Raw genomic sequence first — 25,788 nt, 5'->3', positions numbered from 1 at the left:
ATTTATTTAAAGCTACGGAAAACTGCACTTCCGTCCGAGACACCTGCGCTCACTAGTCGGTCAAAACGAAGTACCGTTCGAAAGGGAGCGCCACCCTTGTGGCAACCAACTTCTCAAAATGCTTCCTTTCCCTTTTGCCCTCGCATGTAGTGTTCTGGCAGCGACCTTCCGGTTTTACCACCCGCACTTCCCCTCACCGAAACTTATGGAAAAATTTCGGTCGGTGAGACGCCTGCGGCTCCTTGTCCCCCCCCCCAAAAAAAAAAATTAAATTAGCAGTCGTCCCTTGACTCTACAGAATTCTCCCTCGATGGGCGTTTGATGTTTACAGGTACACGCTCTTAGCGCACGGGGACCTCCCACGGGGCCCCGACGAGTGAAATCAATGAAGGCAGCAGTCACCCTCCTCGTAGCAGGCGCAGCGGGCCCCACACGTATTTCTCAAGAAGAGCTGCCCTGCGACGTTTGCCAGGCCAACTTCACCTTCGCCTGCTAATAAGCCACCGACACAGCCTAACAATCACACCTAACAGCCGTTCACAGTGCGGGCACTTTTCATTCTGCTCGCAAATATGATATGAGTGAGTGTTCGGCGCAAATACGCGTCCGCTTTCACACCGTTCGGCCTCCCCAATGACGTGCCGGGCATGGCGCCCTCGCTCACGCAAACGCTCCCCTCCAGTGGCGGAGAATCGCCCGTGCAGTGACGCGGGAAACAAACTCAGTTTACTTGACACTAGAATGGGCACAAGCCTCACAAAGTGTTGGTTAAAATAAAAAACGTGCAAATCTTACCTTCAAACGCCTCGCAGAGGAACAACTGCCTTGTTTTTAACGAGCCGCCCTCCGTTAGCGATCACTGCACTTAGGCCTCGCGTCAGCTCCCTAGCGTATTCCGTCGGCTAGGAGGTCGGTAACTCGGAGGCGACGTTGCAGTGCCTCGCACGTAGTGTAGGCTGGTTCCACAATTTTCGCAATGAGCTTCGGTTGTCTGGTAGCACTCCATTCGCGCGGCCGCAAGCGCACAGCGGCAATAAATTTTCGTCGACGCTAGAGCTCACACCACACACGACACCAACTGGCAGCCATTTTGTAAGGAGGGGTAGAGGAGGAAGGAGTGAAGGAGGAGGAGGAGAAGAAGAAGCAGGCGTGGGAGTTTTTAATACTCCCAGTAGGACAAACGTACTTCACAGCTAGATACTGCGTTTTCTGGGGAGGTACAATCATGGTAAATGCGCCTATTTACAACAGCTCGTGGCCCCCTGTGTAAACTCGCAGTTTTTCCACGATCATACTACTGCACGTGGGAGCATGCCGCCTGCCAAGAGGAGTTTAAGAGACGTATTTGAGCCAAAAAACTCCTATTCAGGCTAATTTGTTTTTTTTTTGTGTAGTGCTGTGACGTATGGCATATAAGTACGGCATGTAAAACGCAACAAGGAAATGTAAACATAACATGCGAAAACAAACGACAAACTGTCACTGTAACGCAGCGACCATATGTTTGCACACTGTCCAGATGGGTGCTTGGTTTTGCCGACAGGGCGGCAGAAGCGATGCTTAATTACGTTTCTTCTTTCGTTGCTTTTGCAGTCCTCGATAATTTTGCTTCCTTTTGCCTATTTCTAATAAATAGTACGGTTCTATTGAAGATAGGCTCCCCCCACAGTTTGTAGAATGTTACCTAGATGTATGCCTGCAGCCTTTGTGCGTCATGATACGCGGTGCAGTGCTGTAGAACGTCCTTAAAAGGAATTTTGTCGACGTACCGCTTTACGCGCGTCTTTGCTTGTCCAAGACTTATTCAGGGGTTCCGACAAATTTTCTCCTTTTGCATACTCGGAGCGGTTAAAGGTTAAACTACCTTGAATCGTCATTATTTCAGTTTCAGTTTAAGTTTATTATTCATTCCAAAAACGTAGTACAGTAATATTATTATACAGACGAGGGTCACAAAGTTAAAAACTTTAACGGGACCCCCGACGCATTACAACAATCAATAAGTTAGATCAAGTAAAGAAGCAACATGTAATACGTGTGAATGGCAATCAATGGCAATCAAGGAAGTGACGACGGTGCACCACGAAGGGTGAATTTTTCACGGCAACCTCACCTCTTTCCCGCAGACCGGCACCTCCACAGAGGCGCACAAACCCCTTGCACAACGAAGCTGCTTACACTAATTCATTGTTGCGCGTTCACAAATTTTAGCTCCACTGAACTCAAACTCCGCTGTTGGCCGCGTGATTGTCAGTGCAGACCGAGGCGCTATTTGATCCTCCAGCTCTGATACGAGATAAAGTGGCCCAAGGAGAGGAAGTTGTGGTGATTGTATCCGCATAGAACCCCTGCCTAAGAATATGAACCCCTCCAGGCATGCCACCCGCCGCTTTCTACGCTGTAAAGCCCTCACCAAACGTGTCTCCTTTCTAGAAAAGCAAGGATCAGCGGTATATTTTACAGACGCCAGTCATTTTCCCTCTACGCAAATAGGAACCGCAGCCTTTTTACGCCACTCGTCGTTGGTTTCCGCACAAACGCCTTTTTTCTGCCCGCCAGATGTCACCTCCCTAGAAGAGCACTCCATCGCTCTTGCCATAGAGCATGCTGCTCTCACAACCTCCACCGAACACCCCACTTATATCTTCACAGATTCGCAATCCGCCATCCGAAATTATTTACGCTATACCGTCAACCCCTTTTCTTCTAACTTAGTGACTGACACTTTCAACAGACATCCTTCTCACCTCTTTGTCCTGGTATGGGTACCTGGCCACGCTAACATGGACGGCAACGCAAGAGTAAACGCGCTTTCCCGAGATCTATCCCCGGGTCCGTCTATGCTCTGGGCAACCTCATACCATCCTCCTTCCACTCGTCTTCATGACCGCGAGACCCGTAAATTCACTTTACTTTCCTATCGCCTCGCCCGCCAAGTCTACCCTTCTCCAGACCCGCGCCTCACTCGCGCCCAAACCGTTCTTCTCCGCCAGGCTCATACCCGCTCCCTCCCATCTCACCACATTCTACATCGCATTCGCAAGTGCTCCGGTCCCCCAACCTGCCCTTCTTGCGGCGCATACCCCTCTATTCCCCACTCCTACTGGGACTGCCACCCCCCGAAGCTTCCCCCCTCCCTCTCCCGCATCACCTCGTGGGACACTTGGCTGGCTCCCCCGCCCGGAACAGACGTTCGGGCCGCCCAGGAGGCTCTCTGCCTTCATATCCAGAAGATCTCCAAGGACATTCTGGACTACTATGAAGACAGTGACGCCTCAGGATCCGTCGTTTAGCTGACCTGGACTTAGGTCGGTGACTGGGCAATAAATGTTTTCTCTCTCTCTCTCTCCAGCTCTGAAGCCATGTCAGGAGCAGAGACCTTGCCCTGCTATTATGCGTCGTTTAGCATAGGCAATTCAACCTGATAAATTTTACCCCGTAAACCCAGTGGATGTGTGGCGCCGGGACTCCAGAAAATTGCTCTTCGTAACGGAATCAGGCGCCACCCGCCCTCACTCAGCGCCATTTGCGAGTTGGCTCCAAGATTTCGCTGTTGGTATCAATGCGCGGAGGCGAGAATTGCTGTACTTCGTTACTGTTGCATAATATTATACCTGTTTTCCATCATTCGTTCAATGGGTGGGCGTCTCATAATGCTGATGCGTTTTACATTCGTTGAGATATGTGAGCGCATTCTTCGCAAAATACGCCACATAAAAATCCAAGTATTTGGGATCATAGTAAAAGCACGGATAGGGAAATAGCCAAGAGTAATATATGTTCTTCCGTGGTGGTTGACTCCCCTCTTACCCCCTCCACCTCCAATCTAGCATGTCGTTTATTCCGCGAAGTCATCGCATTGAAGCCGACCCCATTTGCACCCCGAAAGGGTCATAATGGTGTCGTTTGCATATAAGGCCTTCTCAATAAGTGGCTCCGTCATTTTCAAAAGCTTTCTTTCCCTGTGAATTGAAGCAATACACACCCGTCCTCTCTTCCGCCCACCACTAATGACACAGAACGGCAGCGCCTATAAAGCCAAACGCACATCTCACGGCACGGGACCCACCGGGGTAAAGACAAATTAATATTTTTTTGCGGGTCTCTGGGAGCGATCCTATTTAGGCACACTGAAGTTGCATTATAGGATTTAAACAACATTTATCTCAGACGCCCACGTCGCCGCAGCTTAAGACCCTTCGTTCCAAATTTGTCATGCTCTATTGGTGGTGAATCAAGCTGTCACTTACGTTCGGCAAATATAAAAAGTAGTACGGTTTTTCTTTGGAATGTCACGCCACATTCAATGCGTAGCGTTCTTTGCTGAGTACCCCCAAATCCGGGACCGCGTAACGCCTTGCATTCCAACAAAAAATGCAGATATCGCCGAAGTTCCACCTGTAATCGTTATAACAGCGCAAACGGAGATAATCGGTGGAACGAAATTTTGAAAAACTAAAAATAATAAGAAAAATATAAAATAATTACGGAAAATGCCCCACCGTGTAACGCCCTGCATGTCTACAATATTGCAGATTTCGCAAAAGTTCCAAATGCAATCGTTATAAAAGCGTAGACGAAGCTAGATGACTGTTCGCACAAAATTGTGAAAAACTAATAAACTTAGAAAAATATGAAATACGAAAAATGGCGAAACATGTAACGCGCCGCATTTCCACAAACATGCACATTTCGCGGGAGTTCTACCTGTAGTCGTTATGATAGCATAAATGAAAATAATCTTTGGAACAAAACTCTGAAAAAAAAAAGAAATAAGAAAAATATAAAAGAATTACGAAAAATGGCCAACCGTGTAACGCCCGGCATTTTGGTGACAATGAAGATTTCGCGAAAGTTCAAAATATTATCGCTTAATAACGTAAATGGAGAAAACTGGTCGCAGAAAATTTTGAAAAACTAGGAAATTACAAAAATATTAAAAAATACACGGCAAATGAAAAAACGTATAACGCATAGCAATTCCTCAATAATGCAGACGTTGCGAAAGTCACTGCTTCTGTTGTGGCGGCCGCCGTAGACTGCGTACGGTAGTTTTACTTCGTTCAGGCTTTATTAATTAAACATCGTCTTAGAGACGGGGTAAACGATGACAGGTGTTCACTTGAGCCCGTGTACGCAATGCAGGCAAGAGCAGAATCTAGACTAATTCATGTTGAATCGCATCGCAAACGAGAAGACACAGGACATTAGCAACAGGACACACGAGGCGCATGACTTACAAATGGATTTTATTTTCTCCAACGACACCAAATATAAACGAAACTGAAGAAAATAAAACATGAAAAACACACATGAAAAACTGGCATAAATAAACACAGAGCCAACCCTCCAACTCACCATAATCGGCACGTGTCCTGTTAAGATAGTCTATCTCCTTCTTTGTGATTGCAATTGAGGCTACACTGATGCAATTATCACCCAGGTGTTCAACCTCAGCGGCCTCTTTATTTCTCGAGTCAGCGTATTAATCCTAAAGCACTGCGCAGGGCCGTCCTTCTAAGATGGGGGTCCGCAGGAAAAAAGGGACTCCGTTGGTCCTCCGCGACACTACCAAATTCCTTTTTTGCAAACCCCACCACCAACTAAAAAAAAGTATCACTTCCGAACCTGCTCGAGCAGCCTCACCAGGCTCGCGGAAACCACTACAAAAATTCCCTTACGGCATCCACAATTCTGCCTGCTAGGATAATTTTGTAATGATTCCAAGTTTCATCAATCACGCAAGAGTAGGTTAATTGCCCACTAGAAATGGCTGCGTTTAGGTTATATCGAGAAAATAAGAAAACCTCCTAAGCCATTTTTGTATATATCCTATGCCTAATAACGTCAGTTTATTAAACTAAGAAATAAAACAACATGGGCACGTCAGCTGCGCTGGATGCATTGATGGTATCAATGAACTAGTGGGACATTTTTTCCGTTTAGTTTTGATCATTTCGAAGGAGGTAAAGTGGCACCCCGAAACGTCCCCCGGAATTACGACGACCCGCTTCTTACGACGGATCACCGCGGTCCCGGCAAACTCCCCATAGAAACGATGCATTAAGAATCGGGATGATATGACTTGAGTGGAGAGCGCTTAAATTTTGACTAGTAAACAAGGACGAGAAAGCGTACAAAACAGGACAAAGCGCAAACTGACAACTGATTTATTAACACAGACTGAACATATATATACACCTGCTTGTATGCAAAAAGGTAGAAAAAAGTTTGAACGTATGTGATTACAACTGCGCACGGTGTTACTTGGAGCGCACGCTTAGTTGTTAGCGCGACACGAAGTCTATCTCCCGTTTTGATAAGGTGATAGATGAGGCGCTGACGTATTCTCCTTCTTTTTCAGACACCATGCAGTACGTTTCCCATATATTGCGCTCGACCTTGATCCTCGACCTCAGGAGCACTGACGTTTTATGGTACTCCGGCGTGCATTCAGACCTTCCGCAATGGTGTGCCAAGTTGCTCGGTGCATTTATTATTTATTTATTTATTTATTTGCTTATTTAGAAATACTGCCAATCTCGTAAGAGATCATAGCAGGTGGGAAAAAAAAAGGTACATTGAAGTGTAAAAAAAGCATCACAGAATGTTATAGTCAGTATAGCAATACAGCGCACAGTAATAATGTATAATAACAGAGCGGTTTCAGTAATCATGGTGTGCATACTACTGGTATACTACTACTGTGCATACACTCTGATATCACTAAAAGCGTAGTCACAGATTTTCATGACTAAAAAGGTTTACATTTGGTTGATCTTTTCAGCGACAAACACAGGCATAAAAGCAATAATACTTTAAAAGACTAATAGCTCAGTATTACACATAGAAACAGACGATTACGATACGGGTAGCGCCAGATGGTTCGAGCTAAAAAAAATAAATTTTCACTATTTGTTTTTCCAGAAGTTTCAAAAATGTGGTCATTGAAGTAGCACTCGTGATGGATGGGCTTAGTTTGTTCCATTCTCCTACCGCTACAAGGCAAAAGGAGTTCTTGAGACAGTCAGTGCGCCAAGGGAATTCAGTGAGTGTAAAACAGTTCTTATTATGCGTCCGTCGTGTCCATCGTTAGGTTTGCGGTTCACGCTTAGTTCAGCGAGCGTAACACTATGTGCGGCGATCTTTTCAGCACGATTACTCATAATTTTCGAAATGTTCTACCATGATTTTCTTATCATGTTATTCTGGGAGTCAAAACTACCAGTATGTAAATTGTAGCTACAGTATATTGGTTCCACTAGGTTCCTGAGGGTTTAAATTGCGAGTATGGCGGAGAAGCTTCAAGCATTGCGGAAAAGCTCCTGCCGTCCCCGGTGCAGACCACGTGTTGAACACTCAGTGGGTCGTTTGCTTCGTCACAACTAAGTCGCGTTTTTTTATGCCTACGCGCGACTGGCGCGTTGAATAAGGAACGGATAATGCGGAGCTAAAGTGAAGCGGTGTTGCGGGCTCTGGGTGCTGTTACAAATCGTCGGTGTGTGCGTGTGCGCGCGCTTGTGAGCAGGTGTGGGTGTGCGTGCCTGTGCGTGTGTGCTTGCGTGTGTCCGTGTATGCATGCATGCTTTTGCTTGCGTGTGCGTGTGTGTGTGTGTGTGTGTGTGTGTGTGTGTGTGTGTGCGTGCGTGCGTGTAGGTGTGCGCGCAAGCACGCATGCTCGCACACACATAGGCACCCGCACACACGCACGCACGCGCACACACACGCGCACACCCACGCACGCGTGTACACGCACGCATGCACCGACACACGCACGCACGCACACGCACACACGCATGCGTGTGTGCGCATGTGTGTGTGCGTGCGTGCACCTCCTTTATTTCAGTGCAGGCTACGTTGGGTAGACCACGGAAAGTAAAGACAGCAATGGAGCAGCCAGAAAAAGAACAACATAAAGGAGTCGTGAATGTCGTTGCGCAATAATAGAAAGGTTGGTTAAGTGCACTTCACTTGTCTCTGGTTCTTATCCCTGGTTTCACTCCTTGTATGTCCCCGGGAGCAAATTCAAGTGACGTCACATCGGGAATCGTCGTGGGTGTGGTTTTCAGCTTCGCAGTTTAAACTACCTTCACAGCGTTGATTGAAGCCACAATTTTTGTATTTTTCCTAATTAGATAATTAGTTACGAATATTTAGCCAGCGTCTACGCAGCAAATCTTGGCAAAAAAAAGATCGAAATGGAAAGTTGCAAAGCGGTTTACAAAACTTCCGAACAAATAGTTTCCGCAGTATTTTACAGCTTACTTATGCATGACTTCCACAATTCCCGCTTGCGCGTCGTGATTGCAGTGCTCCCAAACGTTCCGTGCACAAACAACCATAGCCGTGCTGCCGCATAAAAAATTCCCCCGCATTTCCCCGAGGGGGAGAATGTGAAAGTGCGAATGCACGGTTGTCGGCCCGCTTGCGGCGCTTGCGCTCGGCCCCCGCAGCCCACCGCCTCGCCGCCTTCTCTTCCATCTCTTCCATCGGGTTTGTAGTATCACGTGTACACCACGCAGTTATCAAGCCGCTATAACGCCGCTGAGTCGCCAACGCACGCCGCTGACGACGTAGTTTGAATGCGTTAAAGATATAAGGCGCGTCACTAACACTGATATCAGCGTCGCGTCCGTGGCTTGGTCGGTAGAGCGTCGCGCTGCGGCCGCAAAGTCCTCGGATCGAAACCTGGCGCCGGATGCTGTTTCTTTTTTAAATATAGAGGAGCACTGCGGACGCCGCCGCCGCCGCCGCCGGCGGTGGATGGTTTGGGGTCGCTTATAAAGTGCATTCGCACTTAAAACGACAGGTCAGCGGCGTAAACGATGACGGTTGCTTGCGCTTATCGCTATAATGAGCTGTCGCGAGGGGAGTACATCGCTGGCGTAAATGGCACAGCCAATGCCACGGAGAAAGAATAAGGTTCTTGCTCCGTGGCCAACGCCTACATCGCTGAACTCTCCTTTGAAGCGGCAGCAGGCCCATTGCTGCCAAAAGCACAGGAAGTTTTCGGCTGCTTCGTATGCAGACGCCACCCGCCGGGGGTTGGGGCGACGTTTTGTCAGTACTGCGACACAGTGCAGCTTAGCTGATGTGTCGCTGTCATTAACACCCGTCGAGCAGCCACCAGCTCCTGCATCTACAGGAGAGGCACTGGTGGTTCCTCCTCTTGCTGGGCTGCCATCCATAGCCCAGCACCCCACCGCAACTTTTGTGGAGCCCGTGGAGGACGTCCGGCCTCTGGTCCGGCCTCTTCCAGTCCAGTACCATTGGCCCACGCGACACCCGAGGGCTTTGGGAGCATGAACACAGGGGGCCCTACACATACTTATTCCCTTCCCTCACCGCAGGTTCCAACCACGAAGCCTGCGGCGACGAGGTAGATGTCGGAAGGACACCCGTTCTGTGCCGCCTGAATTGCCAGTAGAGGACATGGACACTTCGGCATCTCAACCTACCCAGAAGGCACAAAATGAGCGCCGCAGAACTTTTGGCCATGGGAAACACCACCTCCTCGTATCACGGGCCCTAAACAAGACTCGCTGACACGAATCAAAATACGCAACTTCACAACTACATTTTTATAATCTTTAATCCTTAATTGCTGTTAAAAACATAGTTCAATTGAACTGTGGGGGTCTCATAAAAAACTTAGACGATGTATATGAACGCCTTTATAAACATCTATCTAGTTTTGTTTGCCTCCAAGAGACACACCTGAATCACAAGCAAAATAACTTTCTGAAACAATACACTGTCTCCAGGAAAGATAAAGATGCCTTTGCTCATTCATCTAGCGGCGTTGCCAATGTGACGCGAAAATCCATTTCATCCCAGTACATTAGACTACTCACCAGCCTTGAGGCAGTTGCTGTCCGCGTGATCATTTTTGGTCGGCTGATTACGGTATGTTCCTTATACGTTCCCCCGGATCATGAATTGTCTACCTCAGAATTTGAGTCCTTGGTGGACGAGCTTCCTGAATCATTTATCTTAGTTGGAGATCTAAATAGAAACAACAAACTCTTGGGTTCGAGGCGAACTGACGCTCGTGGCCGCTTGATGGAACATTCCCTAGTGGCGTCCGATGCGTGTTTGTTTAACCAAAAACAGCCTACATATTATAACATCACACACAACCCGTACTCACACATAGAATTGGCAATCGGTTCTGTTGTTATTTTTCCACTCGTTGAGGGGCAGGTGGAGAAAAACCCGCTTGGAAGTGACCATTTCCCAGTATTCCTGAGATGCCTAGACAGAGACCCCTACACTCCCATCTCGAATAAAAGGTTTAGAGAAACCGCTGCGGACTGAGTGAAATTTAAGCAGAAATCTCAACTCACACACACTTCCATAGAACACTTGGGTATTGATGAAGCTTGTAGCTTTATCACAGCACATATCCTTGACGCTGCAGAGAACTTCACTCCTCAGACTTCTGGCAACACAAGTAACCTAAGCCGGCCCTGGTGGAATGAAGAGTGTCGACAAGCACGCCAGGCACAGAACAAGGCGTGGGCATTCTTCGCAAGTACCCAACTGCGGAAAACCACGTAGCGTTCAAGCGCACCAAAGCCATGGGAAGGCGCATTCGCCGTGAGGCCAAGAACAATAGCTGGAGGTCCTCTTGAACTTCAATAAATTGTTTCACCGACACGCGAAAGTTTGGAACAGGATAAGCAGACTTAATGGACAAAGCACACATGGCTTACCCCTTGTAGACACCACTGGTGGCACCCTAGAGGACCAGGCAAACGCGTTGGCACAACAATTGGAACACGTCTCAAGGTCTTCACATTACACAAACACATTTATACACTACAAAAATTCAGCTGAGCGGAAGTCTATTCGCGACCACAAGCAATCAAATGACTCCTATAACTCTCCATTCTCCCTTCACGAGCTCATGGCTGCGTTGGCTGGTTGCAAGTCTTCGGCGCCAGGTGGAGATCACATAACGTACAGCATGATCAAACGCCTTCATTCAGACACAATCAATACTCTCCTGTTTTTATTTAACATAATGGCGTGCTGGGCACTTTCCGAAGGCATGGATACAGGCTATCGCTCTGCCACTCCTGAAACAGGAAAAGGATGCCTCCTGTGTTTCAAGTATCGTCCAATTGCCTTGACCAGCTGCTTGTGCAAGCTGTTCGAAAAAATTATCAACGGAAGGTTACCATACTTCCTGGAATAAAATGGTATTCTTGACAGCTGCCAGGCAGGTTTTTGATCAGGCAGATCAACAACAGAGCATCTTGTCGCCTTTGAATCCCATGTGAAAAATGCCTTTGTTAACAAACAGTTTTGTATGTCCATATTTTTTGATCTAGAAAAAGCATATGACACTGCCTGTCGCTACGGCATCCTGCGGGAGCTAAATCCTTTGGTATTTGTGGGAATGTGCTTAGCACCCTTGAAAGCTACCTGTCTGAACGAACTTTCAGAGTGAGGGTCGGGGCTGCAGTATCCGCACTGTATATTCAAGAAAACGGTGTTCCTCAGGCTGGAATACTTAGTTGCACGCTTTTTATAGCGAAGATGAACACACTTGGAAAAGCTCGGCCCCGTACCATTTTTTACTCCACTTATGTGGATGATGTTCATATCAGTTTTCGGTGATGCAACCTATCTATTTGGGAGAGGCAGGTAAAACGTGCCGCAAACAGGCTTGTAAAATGGACAGAAGAAAATGGCTTTAAGCTAAATCCTCAAAAGAGCACATGTGTCTTATTTTCTAGAAGGCGTGGTATTCACCCCCAGCACACCGTTCAGCTCAACGGAGTATCTGTTCCAGTAAAGAAGGAACACAAGTTTTTAGGCATTATCCTAGATGAAAAGCTGTCATTTATTCCACATATAAAGCTCCTCAAAATAAAATGTATAAAGGCAATTATTATTCTGAAAGTCCTATCCCACCACTCCTACGGCGCAGATAAGATGTGCCTTCTGCGTCTGTACAACAGCTTAGTGAAGTCGCGGTTGCACTATGGGAGTGTAATATACGGGTCAGCTTCGAAAACCGCTCTAATATTGCTTGCTCCTGTTTTGCACCTGGGGCTTCGCCTTTCGTTAGGAGCCTTCCGAACGAGTCCTGCACAAAGCCTATAGGTGGAACGTGACCAGTGGTGCCTGGAAGACCAGCACTTATACACTGAGCTATCGTATGCTGTGAAGACAACATCCGTAAAAAATTACCCTTCTTCCTTTATTGTCAATGCCACCTCTGCCATGCACTCGTTTCTCAATCGGCCCTCTATATGTATGCTTTTTCCTTGAGAGTGAAATTTGAAGCTGAGGAGCTTGGGATTATTTTTAGGGAGACCTACAAAACTTTGATCACAGACTTTGTTGCTCCTTGGGAAATGTCCCCGGTTTCTTGTTATTTATCTTTTAGAGCCATTACCAAAAGCACTGCACCAAGAGAACTCATCTTGTAGCACTTTATAGACCTACGACACAAATATCCTTACACAATGTTTTACGCAGATGCCTCCAAGTCCGCCCGTCCTGTGTCATGCGCTTCACATGGCCCAATCCTTGCTATCACAAAAACAATGAACAAAAATATCAGTATTTTTACAGCTGAGGCACACGGCATTTTAAAAACCGTGGAAGTCATTACAAAAACCAGAATACACAGTTCAGTTATTTTTACAGACTCCCTGAATGTAGTACTAGCTCTTCATTCAGGAAAACCAACGAGCGAAGTGAAGCGAAAGAGTCTAATGATCGCCGGCAACAGGCGTAATATCTCCACTACGCCCGGACGTAGCCACTCGTCGATCCTGGTGGCATTCTACTAAACAACACTTTCGGTACTCCCTTCGGGGGTGGACACCCTTGTCTCCGAAGGGAGGGCGTCGGCCCGCAGCTTTCTCTCCGGTGCTGCCGTTCGAGAGCCGTTAGGACCTGCTGGACGGCTGAGAGTTGAATGTCCTTGTCGTAACTGCGTATGGCGTCTTGTAACCACGGCGGAAGGTCGGTCCTTGTTGAAACTTCGTCTGGTCGCACTTCACAATCGCATAATAAATGGGCGGCTGTTGCCCTGGAGTAATTGCACAAGACACAGTTGTCGTCCGTGTAGAGTTGTGGTTGGATATGTTTCATAATGACCGGGGTCATTAATGAATTTGTCTGTAGCTGTCTGAATGTGGTCGCTTGTTCTCTAGTCAACTCGGGGTGAGGCGGTGCCAGCACCCTCCTGTTATTCCTGTAATACGTTGTGATACCCTGAAAGGCATCGTGCGTATCCTTTGTCTCCGTCCACCACTCTACAGACGAATCCATTACAGCCGCGGGGCCTGCTAAATCTCGCGCCACTGAATTTGCCGTCTCGTTGTGGTTGACAGCCGATTCTGACACATCGTTCCCTGCGTGAGCGGGGAACCACTTGACTGCTACCTTACGTCCGTCGATGTTCACCGATTCGAGCAACAGCACTGCTCCACAGCACATCCGGCCTTTGGAGAAGTTACGCACTGCACTTTTGGAGTCACTTAGCGCGGTCGTTGTTTCTGGGTCCGCGATGGCCAGGGCGATGGCCAACTCTTCTGCACACTGCGCTTCTCGTGTAACGATGCTCGCAGCGTTCACCGCGCCTCCCGTCCTGGCATCGATGACTACTGCTGCAAAGCATTGGCGGTCGCTGTACTCTGCAGCGTCTACGAATCTGGTGCCGGGAACGCTCAGGTGCGGCTCTAACATGGCCTTTGCCCTGGCCATTATTCTATCTTTGTTGTGAGTCGGGTCCATGTTCTTGGGTAGAGGATAGACTCTGGTATCAGTCTGGATGACAGCCGAGATGTCTCGTTCTTCTTCCTTGCCAGGGCTACGAGTGGTGGACGCCGTTTCCATTCCGAGTCGGGCAAGGATGGAGCTTCCCGTCCTCGATCCTCTGAGCCGCTCGATCTGGGCTGCTTGCTGGGCTTCCATGATTTCCTCCAAAGTTGTATGGATTCCGAGCTCGAGGAGCTTTTCGGTGTTTGCGATGTCGAGAACACTGATGGCTGCATTGTATGACTTTCTTATGGCAGCGTTCAGTCGGTTACGCTCTTGAAGTAGCCAGTTGTGGAAGGCCGCGGCGTAAGCAACGTGACTTATTGGATCAACCTGAGTAGGCTGTCCTCTCTCATGCCAGATGTTCTGTTTGCCACTCGTTTGATGAGCTGCATGGCAGCCGTGACCTTGCCAACCAGGCGGGTAACCGCGTCATTGTTTCTGCGATTCCTTTCACTCAGGAAGCCCAGCACTCTGATTTTAGCCACCTCCGGGATTGTTTGCCCGTTGCTGGTCCGTAATGTATTGGTACTCTCTTCCCGGAGTCTTGACATTGGGGGGATGATTAGTAGCTCCGATTTGCTTGGGAGCAAACCAGACCTGTGCCTTGTAGCTGTTCTTCTGTGGCATCCACCGCTAGCTGCAGGGAGGATTCAATGTGGCCATCGCATCCACCCGGCACCCATAGCATGATGTCGTCCGCATAAATGGTGCGGCGGACCTCGGGTATTGATCATGGTTAGATTGAAGAGCAGTGGTGATATCACCGATCCTTGAGGGGTACCCATACTTCCTAGTTTCCGTTAATCCAAGGTAAGGTCTCCTGCTTGAATATGTGCTGTGCGCCCCGAGAGGAAGTCGCGCACGTAGTTGTACGTACGCTCCCCCATCCGCAGGGCGCTGATCTGGGAAAGGATGACAGAGTGTTTCACCTTATCAAAGGCGCTCTGTAAGTCCAATCCCACTATGGCTTGGTTGTCCCTTGTTCTGTTGTCAATGACTTCCTACTTGAACTGTAACATGGCGTCCTGTGTGCTTAATTTGCTTCGAAATCCGATCATCGAATGGGCGTAAAGGTCTTTGTCTTCCAAGTATGCTTGCTATTGAATCATGAGGATCATGAATCATGGGCGTTGGCGATACATGTCAGTACTTGCTGGAGACGTGCAGGGTGCGTTCCAAAGTCAGGGAAAAACACAACGCTATCGCCTAGATAGCACACGCACGTCTTGCACTTGAAACCTCGTAGCACACCGTCCATCATTCGCTTCAAAGTGGCAGGGGCACTACGGAGCCCGAACGGCATGACATTGAATTCAAAGAGGCCATTCGGGGTGATAAATGCCATTTCCGAGCGATCAGCATCCGCTACATGCACCTGCCTGTATCCAGAGCGTAAGTCCAGAGACGAAAAAAATTCAGCTCCTTGTACGCGATCGAGGGCATCCTCAATGCGTGGTAGAGGATAGACGTTCATGCGCGTAATGGTGTTTATGCGCCAATAGTCCGCAAAGAATCTAATCGAGCCATCCGTCTTCTTTACAGGAACAACGGGGAATGCCCATGGGCTGTTCGATGGGCGAATGATGTCCCGTTGGAGCATGTCAAGTACTTGCTCATCGATCACTTGATGCTCGCTAGGAGACACTCTATACGGTCGCTGCCGCAGCGGCGCATGCGATCCAGTGTCTATGGAATGGGTGACGATAGAGGTACGGCCAATCGAGGGTTGTGCGCAGTCGAACGACGAACGGAAACGGCACAGTAGTTTCAGAAGTTGACAATTCCGTGCGGGCTCCAGAGCGTCGTCGATTGAAGGATGAAACACGTCGTTTGAATGCTGTGTCGTCTTAGAAGGGGTAAGAGCAGCAATGCCATGATATGGCACATTGTCTGGGACGTCAACGACCCGACAGGAGTCAACGGGCTCGAGAATGCCAAGGCATTCTCCCCGTAGCAAGGAGCACGGGCTTGCGGACGGGTTGGCAACAGTTATGGCAGTTTCGCTAGAATGAATCTTCAGCACAGTGAAAGGCAGCGGTATGCATCTGCGCGGAGGAAGCCCTCGGATGGCGTGAAAATGGCAGTTGCATCCCCAAAAGATGTACAACAGAGCGGCACAATAGCGGCGCACTGGGGCGGAATGTTCGTGTTTGCGGCTGCGACCAGTTTAGCAGCGGATGGAGCAGAATTTTCGTCAGAGAAGTCGTCTGGTAGAACAGAAAATTCAACTTCGGCACACGCACAGTCAATTAGAGCGTTGTGCTGAGACAAAACGTCCCATCCCAGAATGCCGTCATGACGGCAGTTGGGGAGTACGATGAATTCAATGACGCACACAACGCCCTGGATGGAAACGAGAGCCGTGCAAGCAGCCAAGGCATGAACGGGTTGGGAGTCGGCGGTTCGTAAGGATAGTCCAGAGAGAGGCGCCATAACTTTACGAACTTTGCGGAAGAGATCGCAACGAATCACGGAAACTGCTGCTCCAGTATCGACCACAACAGTCGCGACACCTTTGACTGACACGTCAATAGCATTTGCGGGAAACAGTGGAGGGCTTGGACTTTTTGGCGGCGAGGAAGTTCTTGCCTCCGGAACTGCGACTTTCAGTTTTCCTCTGTGGTAGGAGTGGAAAGACGACGCATCGGCGGCAGCGAGCGGTGGCGTGGGGACTGCGAACGACGGTCGGTGAAAGGCTGGTGGTCGGAAGCTGGGGGCGCGTACGTCGTGTCTGAAGCGGTTCCTGGCAGCGTCTGAGGGAACCGTATGTGGGTCCATAATAAGGATAGCGCTATTTCGGTGGAGTACCGTTTCAATGACCTACCACATCCTCCCCTTTGCTTTCCGAGGTTTTCTTGACTGCCAACTCTTATTTCTGTGTTATTTTCAACGAGCCCCTCAGTTCCAATTCTGACTCGCTACATGCATAGCAAGGGCATCTGTTCTGGCAGTCTTGATGCCATAGGAAGCTTAAGCGGGTTCAACGCTGGTCGACCACTCTTGACATGTCGTAGACACTCGAGTCACGGCCCGGGGGTTAAAAAGAAGGCCCCCTTCACCCCGAGTAGTCCGAGTGGCGCAGGCTACCACCCCCAAGCACAGGAAACAAAAATGTCTTAAATAAATACTCTGTAGCAGGGTGGCGAGTTGGGCGAGTTGGTGTACTTGCATCTTGGAGAACAGCGCGAACAGGGACACAAAAAGAAAGAAGTGGACAGGACTGTTAACTTCGGGCTCCGCATGTAATTAATGAAGGCCGCCGGTGGCCCATGTATTGCCGTCGCCTCCGCTGGTAGCTACTTTCCCGTGTCCCTTTCATGTAGCCGCACGGACGCCAAGTTCGGAGCCGCGGAGAGCTGTTGTGCCCGTCCTTTTGTGAGTCAAAGGATGGGGGCGATTAGCCTGAGTACCTCTGTCACGTCGAAGGTGGCAGGGTCATTCGGCATAACAAGCTGACGGGAGGCCAGATGATCGTATCTCTTAGTGTTGAAAGCGCGCGCGGTGTAAGTTTGGAAAATCTTCGACTCCGGCGGCGGGCGCTCTTCGTCGACGGGTTGTTCGCCTCGACGATGGTCGCCTCGGCTGGCAGCGTCTCTCCCCGTGGTCTGTTCAGGTGGCCGGCGGCGCCCCTTTAGTCTGGGAGGGAATTAGCAACCCTAATTGTGCCGCCGCGCGCGCAGACGCACGACGTCGTGGGAGGCGTCGCGCGGAGGGAGGTCAGCCGCGCGAGGACCGCTCCGGGCCCTCGGATTAGCTGTTGTTTGTGCAGATGCCACCCGCTGAACGTAATGAATGGTTCACTTTAGGCCGCAGATGTCCTGTATTTTCTGGCCGGGTGTAACAGCGTGCGTAGGAAACGCACTTTGAGTGCATAAGAGAGAGAGGGTTGGGTCACGTGACCACAGGTGGGGACACATGTGTGATTGGCTGGTTCCTGTGGCCAATCAATGGGTTTCTATTAATTGCTTAAAGGGTTTTTCTCCCTTTCTTGTACGCCCCCTTTTTGGAGGCGGGGTTTTTGTTATCAAAACCGGAGTGTTGGGTTTTCTCGGAGGTCGGTCGAGAGGAATCTAAGAGTATAGATCTTGGCCGAACGGGCTGCTGCGGGTAGAGTGTCAAAGTAACCGGCATTCTGACCTGATGTAAATACTTGGAGCTTTGTAAATAATGTAAATAAACCTAATATCTAGCAAGACAGGCAGTTCTCATCCCTCACCTTCTTCAAGCATCGGACGTCGGTCATCAGGGTGAGCCGAGATCGTCATCTCGGCCCCGGGCCCCAAAAGAACCTCACTATTTCGCCCCCATCCCTCATCAGGAAGATCCGGAGTGAAATTCAGCTAGGACTAGCGCTGACTTTCAACTCGATTAATTGGAAAAGACGTAACTACTTATACATACACAGACTCCTCCTCCCCCACCACGCCACGTGCCCACACCAGCCAATGACATACTATCAAGACCAAAACACTTCACTATTGACAACGCACATTTTTTAACACAGGAACACCTTATCGCGACGACCGCTCCAAATAACCAAATTCTTTTTCGTGCAGGACAACTGATGTTTCACTGATACAATCTCTCCCCCACTTTCTGAAGTAGTATGATTCCATCAACTCTCTAGTACGCCTGTCTTTATGCTTAAACAGGATATCTGTCTCGCGGAAAAGCGGATAGCATCGGTGCTCACACGTGCGGCAGTGTTCGGCCAGACGTGCGTAATCATCTTTTTTAAGCTTGTTGCGATGCTCTAATAATCGAACGTTTAAGCAGCGACCTGTTTGACCATCATACACTTTTCCGCAAGATAAAGGAATCTTGTAAACAACAGCCACAGAGCACGGTACAAAGGGTGATACATGATTTACTACACACGCACTTTTCTTCTTTTCCAGCTCATCTTCAGCACGCCGCTGGACGGCCGGACAAACGCTATTTAATTTAACCGGGGAAGAAAACACTACGTCCACCCCAAACCATGCTTCTACCTTTTTCAGCCCGTGCGACCTCCTATGTACGTAGGGCAAAACAGCAAACTTTTTGCTCCTTTCCCTTGAGGACCCAGCCTCTCCTGCACCTCCCTGCTTTTTTTAGCAGCCTTACCAGTTTATCTGCTGTCATCGTGAGTGTGGTACCAGGAAAACCTGCCTCTTTAAACCTAGAAACCTGACCATGAAACGCCTCACAGACTGAATTCTGGGGTATTTAAATAAATACCCCAGAAAGTGGAGGGGAAAATCGCCCCGCCGGTAGCGTAATGGTTTTCGCACCAGACCAGTATTTTGGAGGTCGTGGGTTCGGATCCCACCTGGCGGGCATTTTTTCTCCACTTTCTTTCCAAATTCTTTATCTGTTTCAATACGTACCACATCCTCCCCTTTGCTTTCCGAGGTTTTCTTGACTGCTAGCTCTTATTTCTGTCTTATTTTAATCGAGGCCATCATTTTCTATATATATATATATATATATATATATATATATATATATATATATATATAGAGAGAGAGAGAGAGAGAGAGAGAGAGAGAAATATAGCTTTGGAGATCGCAGCGGCCTCAGACCTCTGCCAACGTTTCGACAAGAAGACTTGTCTTTTTCGAGGCCTTGAAAAAGACAAGTCTTCTTGTCGAAACGTGGGCACAGGTATGAGGCCGCTGCCTTCTCCAAAGTATTATTTCTATCTGGTGACCATCTTCAAAGCCCCCTCGTTTCCTATATATATATATCAGATTCAGGAGGGCGGTCTAGAGTTCTCGACAGTTTGAGTCAAAGTCGGCTTGGTTCGTTCAAATTCTCCTAAAACGGTGGGCTCCTAGAACAAATTCTCCTAGACCGTAATCCTGAATAAGAAATACGCGGAACACCTTATCGATGACGCTATTGTGCGAGCCAACAAATTAGACCGCAACGAAACCTGTAAGAAAAAAGCCCCGAACGTTAACCCGTAAACAAACTTAGTTATAACCCACTCAGCCTTCGCTCCAAGGGTGTCAAGCGTACTAAGAAAACATCACAACATCCTAATTCAAAGTGAACACTTAAAAACCATATTCCCCGAACCACCACGCGTTGTCTACCGTCGTGATATGAATTTAGGCGACTTGCTTACTAACACTCGTATCAGCGGACCGGAAAATACTGGTTGCCTACCCTGTAATAAACCACGACCTAAAGTATGCACACACATGACCACTACACAGCGTGCCACCAGAACGGCTTCAGACTACTACGTAAATGTAAAAGGTAACTTTAACTGTGACTCCGCTAATGCCTTATACCTTCTAGAGTTCACTGTTTGTAGGCAGCAATATATCGGCCAAATAGAAACACCCTTCCGAATACGTTTCAAACATCACAGCTTTCATGCAAAACGTTGCCCTTATTTGCCCCTGTCATGACATGTGAACGGTCCCGGTCATGTATTTGAACATCTTAAAGCAACAATTTTAGAATCCGCTTTCAAAACCCCACACGACCGCGAGGTTCGGAAATCTTATCTCATTTATAAGTTTTGGTCAGCGACGCTTGGTATTAATGAAAGTTACGGAAAACTAACGTGCTTATCCCTCGAATAAAATGGCGACTTCATAATTTTTATCAGATTCTTCATTAACCCAACCCTCTACCACCCTCAAGCGTCAGATACAGTTGTGGTAACTATAAATACCCCAGAAAGTGAAGGATAACACAGTCGCCCAGATAGCCGAATTGGTAAGGCATTCGAGATTTAATCTAAAGGCGTGGGTTCGGTCCCCACTCTGGGCACGTTTTTCTTTCTTTCTTTCCTTGTTACGTAACTTTAAAAAATGTTAACCTCACTAACCATCGTAAAAAATAGCCTAATTATTCCCCTATGCCTCCTTAGGCGTTGAAGACTACCGACCTATATTTCTGTATTTTCCTCAACGAGCCCCTCATTTCCTAACGATATTATGCGAAAGATTAGCGAGGGTCTCGGATCTGGCAGCCTTGATGCCAAGGTAGCGTAAGAGGGTTTTCCGCCAGTTACCCGCTCATGACAGGCTGTAGACGTTCGAGTCACGCCCCGGGGTTCGAAAGAAGGTCCCCTTCTCGCCGTATAGTCTGAGTGGCACTGGCTACCACCCTCAAGCGTCAGATATAGTTGTAGTAAATATAAATACCCCAGAACGTAGAGGAGAACACAGTCGCCCAGATAGCCGAATTGGTAAGGCATTCGAGATATAATCGAAAGGTGTGGGTTCGGCCCCACTCTGGGCGCGTGTTTTTCTTTCTTTCTTTCTTTCTTTCTTTCTTTCTTTCTACGCAAATTATTAAAAACATATATATCACTTCACTAACGGTCAAAAAATAGTCTAACCATTCCCCGCCTCCTTTGGTATTGTAGACTGCCGGCATTTCTTTCTGTATTTCCGAACGAGCCCCTCATTTCCAAATCATATTAGGGCCTCGGTTCTGGCAGCCTTGATGCCAAGGTAGCATAAGAGGGTTTCCCGCCAGTTACCCGCTCATGACAGGCTGTAGACTTTCCAGTCACGCCCCGGGGTTCGAAAAGAAGGTCCCCTTCTCCCCGTATAGTCTTAGTGGCGCTGGCTACCACCCTCAAGCGTCAGATATAGTTGTAGTAAATATAAATACCCCAGAAAGTGAAGGAGAACACAGTCGCCCAGATAGCCGAATTGGTAAGGCATTCGACATCTAATCGAAAGGCGTGGGTTCGGTCCCCACTCTGGGCGCGTGTTTTTCTTTCTTTCTTTCTTTGTTTCTTTCTGTCTAGTCTAACCATTCCCCTATGCCTCCTTTGGCGTTGTAGACTGACGGCATTTCTTTTTGTATTTCCTAACGAGCCCCTCAATTCCAAATCATATGTATATATATATATATATATATATATATATATATATATATATATATATATATATATCAAAAAGTAGAGTCCGACGCAAGTCTCAAAAAACAAAAACAAACATGTTTACTAACGTTTCGACTGGTGGTCCAGTCTTCATCGGACTGGTGGTCCGATGAAGACTGGACCACCAGTCGAAACGTTAGTAAACATGTTTGTTTTTGTTTTTTGAGACTTGCGTCGGACTCTACTTTTTGATATTTTTTCTGGACCATTGGAAACTTCTTTTGTTCGACCGTATATATATATAAAGTTTTTATGATTCCGGACTTCCCAACTACTCAAATTTCTGATAAATGGCGGCGATTATGGCAGGAAATGGCAGGAAACCTACCCGGCGTTCTCGACCCCACCCATTTCACTCTTGACTCTGCTTAACCCACGGCTTCCCGAAATCCCTTTTTCCCAAGTTTCGGAAAGTCCGGTGCTCCTCTCACTTGGTTGCGAACGATTTCGCGTCATTTCCGGTGCTGCAACTCGGAACACCTTCAGTCTCCGCCGACCGGATACATTTATCGATTTGCCTGCCTCGTGGGTCCCCGGCAAGTGCTCTTTGTCTACGTCATCAACCGGCCCAAGTGGCTCCATTTTGTGAGACCTCTCAGAACGAAGACGCCACTGTTTAAGGGACCCGGGCGTCGTTAGCACTTTCCGTACCGCTTCATTAAGCCTTTCACTGAGCCCCCTTCCGGCCCCTAGCTTGGCTTCACTTGGCATCCAATCGCCCACTTTCTACCCCCGTTGGTCTGTGTGGCAGTCTATGTATCCCTTTGTCAAAAGGCCATGTAACCTTTTCACTTTCCGCTTTCATCATGGGTACTTATGTAGCTTTAACCCAATGCTCAAAGCTAAAATGGGTCGAAAAAACGATTTATGTGCATTTTCAACCTAATTTCCAGTTCTTGGACAAAAAGACATAAAAACATGGACTTGCAGTGCATTCCCAACTTTTGGTTATCTCATAAAATATTCATACACGGGTATATATTTTTAACAATAGTATCACTACTGTTTATTCTGACTTAGAGTAACAAGTTCAGTAGCACGATTTCAGATACCACTGATAGCGGAAAAACCTTTGCGCTGGCTACGCGTCTTAAAAAAAAGCTTTTAGAACACAGTATTCTTAAAAACGTGAAAAACAGCGAGAACTAAAGGGACGGACAGTAGAAGACACACACATCGCTGGTTCGCATCCTTCGGGGACTTTTTTCCTGTTCCATTCTTTTTTTTCCTTTTCCTTCTCTCTTAGCATTGCTTTGTAGATGTATATTTAAGCCGCCTGCAAGCAATAAAACTTGGTTGTTAGTAAACCCGCCGAGGTGGCTCAGTGGCTAAGGCGTTGTGCTGCTGAGCACGAGGTCACGTTTTCGATTACTGGCGGCGGCGGCCGCTTTTCTGATGGAGGCGTGAAGCAAAAACGCCCGCGTGTGCGAGATTTTGGCGCACGTTAAATATTCCTATCAGGTCAAAATTAATGTGGAGCCCCCCGACTACGGCGCGCCTGGATCCTCATGAAAATGTTTACCGAGATTTGGTCAAATTGTTGTAGAGATTGCGCAAAAGAATACTATAGTCATTTTGTTAACATTTTATAGAATATTTCTGTTCAGTTGCCATTACAAATTGGCCACCGCGTTTAAAAAAAAGTCGATAGTGCCAAGTCTATAGACCTTCCCGGGTCTGAATGTAGTTTCTTGTGAGTTTCTTGTGGGGTTTTTACAAAACGTTTTCAATAACCTTTCCATACTATTCTGACTAAGTATAGTCATAACAGCCTGTTGCGTGTGGGTCAGGTTTGAATAGAGTTTCTTAGGAGTTCAACGCCACCGCGTCAAATTCGGCTATGAACTTGCCTTTTCTAATGCTGACTTCCCTCGAGCGGGCGACAACCTCGCCCGCATGCGCAGACAGCACCGCCGCGTTCCTGGACTACGAAGAACGCTGAAAACCAGCCTTAAAGACGCGTACACGAGGAGAGAGTAGACAACACACACGCTGGGTGCGTCGTCTACTGTGTTGTCTACAGTGGTTGTGTTGTCTGTAGACAACACACCCAGCGTGTGTGTTTTCTACTCTCTCTCTCCTCGTGTAGGCGTCTTTAAGGCTGGTTTTCACTGTTCTTCAGAGTACAGGCTGAACACCAAACTCTTGTGGACTACGAATTCGACGAGCTGCCCTGCCAGCTACCGGCCCTTTTTGGCACAGACCAGAAAGAGGCCGCATAAATAAGTTCCTCACCTGGCTACCCGGAACAGCTATCTGCGTGGTATCAACGCCGTGCCTTCATAAGTAGCCACCTGTCATGGACCAGATGGGGCACGCCACCGCATCACATTCGGACATGAACTTGCCCTTCCTAATGCAGGTTAGTCTTTTGTCTCATGCAGAGTGCTGCCGTTGAAGTGATGCATTTCTGTTTGCGGTGTCGTGCCCCTCTGGAACCCTTGGCGCTTGGCTGTACTAGCAGTTATCTTTCTACTGTGTTAAGTCTCAACTTACTCATCTTACTAAGACTCATCTTACTAATCCTTTCTGGCGAAGTTGAGCTCAACCCATGTCCCAAAACTCTTGATCCTACCGTTGAATCATACACAAGTGAAATAGCGCAGTTGGAACTCGTACAAAACCTTCTGAAAGAGGAGCTGGCTGCAGTGCGCACAGCACAATCGAACATCGTATGTATGGTCGCCAGTATATTCTGTTGTGTTTATGCTTTAGACAAAATAATCGGAACTTCACCATCTCCTGATGGCAGCACTATCACCAAAGCTACCGCAACCGTTCAGGAACTATCATGTGAAATCAAAGCTATTGCCGACAAATGTGACGATTCTGAAAACCGCCTTCGACGATGTAACCTGCTTTTTTTTTTGAATCCCGGACGTGAAGAATGAAACGTGGCCTCGGTCGGGAACAAGCGTACTTTCTTTGTGTTCCGAGAAGCTCTGCGCCTAGCTGGCTTAAATTAACTTTGTACAAAACACTAGTCCGCTCGAAGCTAGAGTACGCCTGCGCCGTATGGGACCCTTCTCAAACCTCACTCGTCACAGCCTTAGAACCAGTACAAATCCGAGCAGCTCGCTTTATTTTGTCAAATTATTCCCGACATGCCAGAGTAATCCCGATAAAACATCCCTTCACCTTCCGGCTCTTTCACTGCGTCTAAAATGTTATCGCTTCTGCATATTTCATAAAATATTCTACCACAACCCCATTCTGAAACATGCACTTTTCACTCATCCCTCGTACATATCTTCTCGATCTTTCCACGTGCATAAAGTAGGCTTACCGACAAGCCGTACTAACTTGTATTACGATTCCTTCATTCCTACAACCAGCAATGACCGGAACAACCTGCCTGCCTACTTCGTTGATATACGTGATCCTGTTAGAATCAAGATTGCTGTACAAATAGCCATGAATTGACAATTGACAAATTGACAACGTGCTCTTTTTTTTCTGTACGTACCACTTTTATACCACTCCTTTCTGTAAAGGCTCCGGGCCTTGAAAGTACTCTAAATAAATAAATAAGTACCCATCACTCCCACGGACCTCGAAAAAGCGCAAAGAATAGGTCATTACCAGGAAGATAAGAGTCGCCCAATTATCGTCAAGCTAGGCCATTTTAAAGACAACTCCGAAATTCTGTCCGCTGGTCCTAAACGTAAAGGCACATATTTTTCGATCCGTGAAGACTACCCTGCACGTGTCCCCCTTGCCCGCAGAAAACTTCACGACTTCGGCCAACAAACCAAAGCTGATTTCAAAATACATTGGGATAAGCTAAGCATAGGAGACAAAATTATATCTACGAAGCAATATCAGATTCCGTGATGAAACAGGAGCCATAGCAGCCACGGCTGGCTTCCATTGATTGATTGATTGTAGGGTTTAACGCGCCGACGCAGCACAGGCGATGAGGCGCGCCGTAGTGCAGGGCTCCGGATTAATTTTGACCACCTGGGGATCTTTAACGTGCGCCGAAATCTCGTACACACGGGCGTTTTTGCTTTTCGCCTCACGGCTGGCTTCCAAGCTTCCCACCTCAGCGCCCGTGTTTCTACGCAGAGACCTCCTCCCCACCCCTCCCCCCGCCTACTTACGATTCC

The 25,788-nt window shown here is 47.9% G+C and overlaps 3 non-coding genes across 3 annotated transcripts; all 3 read left to right on the top strand.

Moving 5' to 3' along the window:
* The first annotated feature begins 19,031 nt into the window (after positions 1–19,031).
* Positions 19,032–19,104, top strand: Trnat-agu (transfer RNA threonine (anticodon AGU)). Its single transcript has one exon. It is a non-coding gene; the product is annotated as a tRNA-Thr (tRNA).
* A 1,377-nt stretch (positions 19,105–20,481) lies between these two features.
* Trnak-uuu (transfer RNA lysine (anticodon UUU)) lies at positions 20,482–20,553 on the top strand. The gene has a single exon. It is a non-coding gene; the product is annotated as a tRNA-Lys (tRNA).
* An 878-nt stretch (positions 20,554–21,431) lies between these two features.
* Positions 21,432–21,503, top strand: Trnar-ucu (transfer RNA arginine (anticodon UCU)). Its single transcript has one exon. It is a non-coding gene; the product is annotated as a tRNA-Arg (tRNA).
* The last annotated feature ends 4,285 nt before the right edge of the window (positions 21,504–25,788 follow it).

The sequence above is a fragment of the Haemaphysalis longicornis genome, unplaced genomic scaffold, assembly GCF_048455015.1.
Source record: "Haemaphysalis longicornis isolate Haplotype H1 unplaced genomic scaffold, Haemaphysalis longicornis Haplotype H1 scaffold_4, whole genome shotgun sequence".
NCBI lineage: Eukaryota > Metazoa > Arthropoda > Arachnida > Ixodida > Ixodidae > Haemaphysalis > Haemaphysalis longicornis.
Note: the sequence above shows the minus strand (reverse complement) of the source record. Positions and strands in the feature narration are given on the sequence as shown.